Here is a 6,000-nt window from a genome sequence, read left to right on the forward strand (position 1 = left end):
TAAGCCAGCCCCTAAGGCGTGTTCCTGACTCTGGAGTGTCTTACTAAAGACTGAGGTCACTGTTACTTTAACCTCCCTGTGTGCAGTCTCATCTGTGTTAGGAACACCATAACTGACGATGAATATACGAATCCAACACAAAGATGCAGCAAACTGTGGGCATCCTGGAGAGAAGTTCCGCCCGCGAAAGTGACCTGGAGGCATAAGCTATGGGTCGTAATTTGCCCGCACTACTGACATGTTGCAAAACGCACCCAACCCCATATGCTGACGCATCGCATGTGAGAACTAGCTTTTTACCCGGGTCAAAGAAAGTCAAAACACTGTTGGAACACAGAAGGTTGCGTGCCTTATTGAAGGCGCGTTCCTGGGCGTCCCCCCAAAACCAATCGCACCCCTTCCTGAGTAGCATGTGGAGAGGCTCCAGCAGCGTGATTAAGTTCTGCATAAAGTTCCCAAAGTAATTGAGAAGCCCGAGAAAGGCCCGCAGTTCTGAGACATTCCGGGGCCTGGGTGCCAGGCGAATTGCTTCTGTTTTGGACTCTGTTGGGCGGATTCCATCAGTGACAATCCTTCTGCCCAAAAATTCAACCTCGGGTGCGAGAAACAGGCACTTGGATTTCTTGACTTGTAGGCCTACCCGATCCAACTGCTTTAGTACTTCCTCCAAATTACGGAGATGGGAGTCGGTGTCCCTGCCCGTGATAAGTATGTCGTCTTGAAATACAAGCGTCCCCGGGATGGACTTGAGCAGACTCTCCATGTTGCGCTGGAATATGGCAGCTGCCGACCTGATGCTGAATGGGCATCGATTGTACATGAAAAGGCCTCGATGTGTGTTGATGGTGGTGAGTAGCTTGGATTCCTCGGTCAATTCTTGCGTCATATACACAGATGTGAGATCTAATTTTGAGAAAAGTTTACCTCCAGCCAATGTGGCAAATAAGTCCTCCGCTCTGGCAGCGGGTACTAGTCCTGTAGGGATACTCTGTTTATGGTAGATTTGTATTCCCCACCGATTCGTACGGATCCATCAGGCTTCATGACTGGGACGATGGGACTTGCCCAGTCGCTAAATTCCACAGGTGATATAATGCCTTCCCGCAGAAGCCTGTCTAGTTGGTGTTCAATCTTTTCCCTCATCACATAGGGTACAGCTCTGGCCTTGTGATAGACTGGTCTAGCATCCTGTGTGATGTAGATTTTGACTTTGGCCCCTTTGAAAGTGCTCACACCTGGCTGAAAGAGATGTTCAAATCGCTTTATAACTGTTGAGCAGGAGATCCGTTCCTCTAATGACATGGCATGGACATCATCTCATTTCCAGTTTAGTTTTGCCAGCCAGCTTCTCCCCAGCAGTGCTGGGGGTGTCTCCGGGGACAATCCACAGGGGAAGTCGGTTCACTGTCCCTTTGTGTGTGACAGAGAGCATGGCGCTGCCGAGGACTGGTACGATTTCTTTGGTATAGGTCCTTAGTGTGGTGTCGACCCTTGTGAGTTTTGGTCTGTCTCTTTTATGCGGCCACAGTTGTTCAAATTGTTGAGCGCCCATGAGTGATTGACTCGCTCCCGTATCCAGCTCCATGTTGACAGATATCTCATTGAGTAGGACCCTCATCATTATAGGAGGCGTCCTGTTGTAGGAGCAGTGGCCATTGATCGTGTTGACCCACTGTACACCGGTGTCCCAGATACTGTCCCTATCTTCTGGTCCGCTTTCTGACCCATCCGATTCGTATACCAGCCGAGCTGCCGATTTTTTGCACATGCGGGCCAAATGCCCTGTATATTCACAATTTCTGCAAACAGCCTGCTGAAATCGACATCCCCTTGACGAGTGCCCACCCCCACACCTCCAGCACAGACCTGTTCCATTGTTCAAAGAGTTCCCAAAGAATGAGCTGCGCCTGGCTGATCTCTCTTGAGCTTCTCTCAGTTTGTAGTTGATTGCTCGCATTGTGGGTTGATGAGGTGTGAAAGGCCATTCCTGTGGCCCTTGATGGCTTCTGCCTGCTATCGAGAGCCTATTCTCCCGGTTTTGTCTGTGTGTGGGGGTAGCAGCTTGTTTATTGCTGTGAACAACTTCTTCCGATATTTCGTTAGTTGTCGTACCTGCATTGTAAATCAACCTCGTTTCTTCTTCCCCTACCAAGAATGTCTGTGCAACCAGTGCTGCTGCCTCTAAGGTCAGGTTGTTGGTCTCTATGAGCTTTTGGAATATGCCTGCGTGGCCTATTCCTTCAATGAAAAACTCTCTCAGCATTTCTCTCCTCAGTTCATCAGAGAACTCACATAAACTAGCCAACCTCTGAAGTTCCGCCATGAAGTCGGGTATGCTCTGGCCATCACAGCGTCTGTAGTTGTAGAACCTGTGTCTGGCCATGTGTAGGCTGCTCGCTGGTTTCAGGTGGTCTCTTACCAGTGTGCTCAATTCTTCAAACGACTTGCTTGCTGGTTTCTCGGGTGCCAACAGATCCTTCATTAAAGCGTATGTTTTCGAGCTACAGCTGGTCAAGAGATGGGCTCTTCTCTTGTCTGCCTTATCGTCGCCTAACCAGTCTTTGGTTACAAAGCTTTGCTGGAGCCTTTCTATGAAGTCCTCCCAATTGTCTCCCGCATTGTACTTTTCATCTGATCCGTTGTTCGACATTCTGTGGATTCTGTAATCCCGTAACCCGTTGCCACTGTAAAGTCTTGTCCCCTCAGTACAGATTCACACGAGGCATATAGTGAAGTCAAGGTCACTCTGGACCTGCACCTTTATTTCACAGCTCTGGAATGCTGCACTTGCCTGAGACCTGTCCTTATATACCTGTCTCTTGCAAGTGCACCCCTGGTGGTAAGGTATGCTGGTGGTTACAGGACATATCTTATTACAGTCATGTATAGCATGTTAGGATACAGTTATATATAATAATGTAAGATACATGACAGCGCCACTGTCACGGGAAATTGATCTGAATGACCCTGTGTATATGCTAAATTATGGACATGGTCCCAATGGATCGCGGGCACGGTGATAGCTAAAGAAGGGAGTAGGGTGTTTGTAGTCAAATGAGACAATGGACAAATTTGCAGAAAGCACCTGGACCAAATGAGGCTGCAGTTCGTAGACTGCCCTGAACAACCCACAGCAGACACCACCTTTTTCGAGCCCAGAACACACACCCAAAGGATCAATGACACCACGCCAGACCAGGAAATCGAACCCATCAGGCCAAACAGCCCAGCAAGGCCAGGCTCACCCAGCAGCCCTGCAGGGCCAACAACATGCCAGCCCATCGAGGGCACAGCCAACACACCAGAACAGACATTTGTACCGAGGAGGACAACCAGGTAAAGAAAGGCTCCCAACCGCCTCATGTCGTAAATGGTTTTCTCTTTGACTTTAGGGGGGAATGATGTTGTGTATCTGTACAACATGTACTCCCATGTTCCGCCACCACGGAATGCATCCTCAGAAGTCCCAAGGGATCCCAGCATCCCTTGGGACCACTGTATATAAGCCGGCACCTAAGGCCTGTTCCTCACTCTGGAGTGTCTTAATAAAGACTGAGGTCACTGTTACTTTAATCTCCCTGTGTGCAGTCTCATCTGCGTTGGGAACACAATAGATAGTAATGACTATCCCTGTTGTTACATTTAGAATAACTCCACATGACTGTACATCTTAAGTTCAAACTGTTGTGACCTTGGTCTCTTTATTGTAACTCCAGAGTGAGGAGACAGCATGGTAGTCTGCCTTTTATACCTGCTTGCCCAGGTTGTGAAGGTGATCCTTGGGTCTCCCACAGGTGTGCACCCACATGGCAAGTCTTGCACATTGGTAGTGCTTACATACATAACATCATTCCCCCCAAAATTCTTATGTACAAGTTATTTACATTTTGAGGCGATCCAGGGCTCTGCGTTCCCGGGTTGATCACCTGAGTTGAAATCCTGGCATGGGTGAGTTGGTTGGATCATTGCTGCACAGCCGTGCGGCTGGTCTGATCAGACTGTCGAACATGGTGGGTTCATCCTCGTGGTTGACAGCGAGGTCGATTATGTTAGTGGGTCACTGGGGGCCAGGTCCTTTCCAGTAGGTTCTGGTTACCTGTAGTTCACAGTTTGGTCTGGTCCAAATGTTTTCTGCATTTGCCCAGTACATGGTTTCACAACAAACACTCCATTCCCCTCTTTGGCTCATACAGTGCTAGCAGCCTATTTGCGGCCATGAACATGGTCTACATCATTTATTCTGATGACGCATAGAGGAGCCATAGGATCATGGTGCATTCTTTGCTGAAATCATATGGAAGGCCTGGTTCTGAGTGATTCAGCCCAGTGACTGCGTAGCACCGGGGATAGCAGGGTGAGCCCCGTGAATCCTGGGCCATGGATTGGAGGCCCAGGATCACCAACTGTGTGTAGCCTCACTGCCTTTCTTTGCAACATTGCAGGGTTGCCCCATATGGACCAATCTGATGGGATGAGCATTATGTCTTTGCGACAGAAGGGCATCGCCGCCGTTCTCTGTGCCTGGCCCGTGGCGGATCATGTTACAGTGCACAGACGGTGTTGGACCTATTCGAGGCAAAAACTGTGAGATAGGCAGCTTGCCTGACTCAAGCAAATGTTGGAACTCACTTTGGTATGTCTCTTTTGTCCCGTGAACGCAGGCTACGGCCTTGGGTAACTTATTGGATACATGTACAACCGGTTGGGGTTTGCTCGCTATTTTGGCTTGCAGTGCAACACGCTCGACCCCGTGTGATAACACATCACTTGCTACAAGTAATTTGTTAGATACATATATGTCCGTTTGGTGTTTGCCCACTACTTTAGCTTGTTGTAAGGTACCCCCAACCCCATATAATAATTCATCATTTGCCACGAATGTGCGTTCACGAGTTACACAGTGCTAACAACTTATTGGAAAGTAGTGGGTTCCTGGCCTTTTCAGTGGCCGCCCCTTTTCCTTTGCCCCAAGCCCAGTCATCTTCCTTGCTGGGCAACACATGCCTCTGTTTCGTTACGGCAATATCCCGTGGTCTGGACGCACTCTCGTCCCGTGGTTTGGATGCACTTTCGTTCCGTGGTCTGGACGCAATCTTGTCCGTGTCCGTGATGCCGACAGCTGTGATCTTCCTCCCCAAGGATTTTGCCTCTGGCGTCGGGAAGACGAATTCGGATCGTTCTGGCCAGAATCCCACTCTGCTTGGTCGACCTGGATCCTCTTCCATCGTCACGAAGTAGTCGTCGGCTTTGGGTGGTGGGTACCGTGCCTGTACCGCTGCTCGGATGATCTTTACCTCCTTGTGGTCGTGATGAGCGGCCAGTGCCTCGAGGATCTGCAAATGGATCTGCACTTCGATGCCTGGTTCAGCTGAAAGTGGGGACTTGCTCAGCCTTTGAGCAAGGGAGACGTCGTTTGTCGGAGAAGGTACACGGAAGTCTTCCCAGTTCCATCGAATCTTCCCCATCCACCGTCTACCAAGCAGTGTTGGCCCATCACCTGAAACAATCCACAGTAGTAAATTGTGCACCTCTCCCTCATGGAATACTCTTATGTCTGCACTACCAATAACTGGTATCAGTTCCTTGGTGTAGGGGCGCAGCTTTGCCTGAATCAGGATCAGTTTGGGTCATTGTGCTCTGTCACCCCACAGCCTCTCGAATGCCTTCTGGCTCATAATTGATTGACTGGCCCCATGTCCCATTCCATGGAGACTGGAGTGTTGTTAAGTTTAACTTTTAACATTATCGGAGGGCTTTTGGTGGTGAAGGTGTGTATCCCATACACTTCCTCTTCATCCTCAGGTTGAGTTGTCTCTCCTACTCGTTCAGTGTGGTCGACGCCGGATCGGTCATCTTCTGCTGACTCTGCCACGTGGTGAGTCGCAGTACGTTTGCACATTCGCTGGAGGTGCCCAATTATTCCACAGCTCTTGCACATGTAGTTTTGGAATCGACATTGATGGGCTCGATGATTATCCCCGCAGCGCCAACATGGTGCTA

General features: G+C 49.6%; 1 pseudogene; it reads right to left on the bottom strand.

Annotated features, from left to right (window-relative positions):
• The window catches only part of LOC139268367 (netrin-G1-like), a 130,344-nt pseudogene extending 124,879 nt beyond the window's left edge, over nucleotides 1–5,465 (bottom strand).
• Nucleotides 5,466–6,000: the final 535 nt, after the last annotated feature.

This window comes from Pristiophorus japonicus, chromosome 8 (assembly GCF_044704955.1).
Source record: "Pristiophorus japonicus isolate sPriJap1 chromosome 8, sPriJap1.hap1, whole genome shotgun sequence".
NCBI classification, from domain to species: domain Eukaryota; kingdom Metazoa; phylum Chordata; class Chondrichthyes; family Pristiophoridae; genus Pristiophorus; species Pristiophorus japonicus.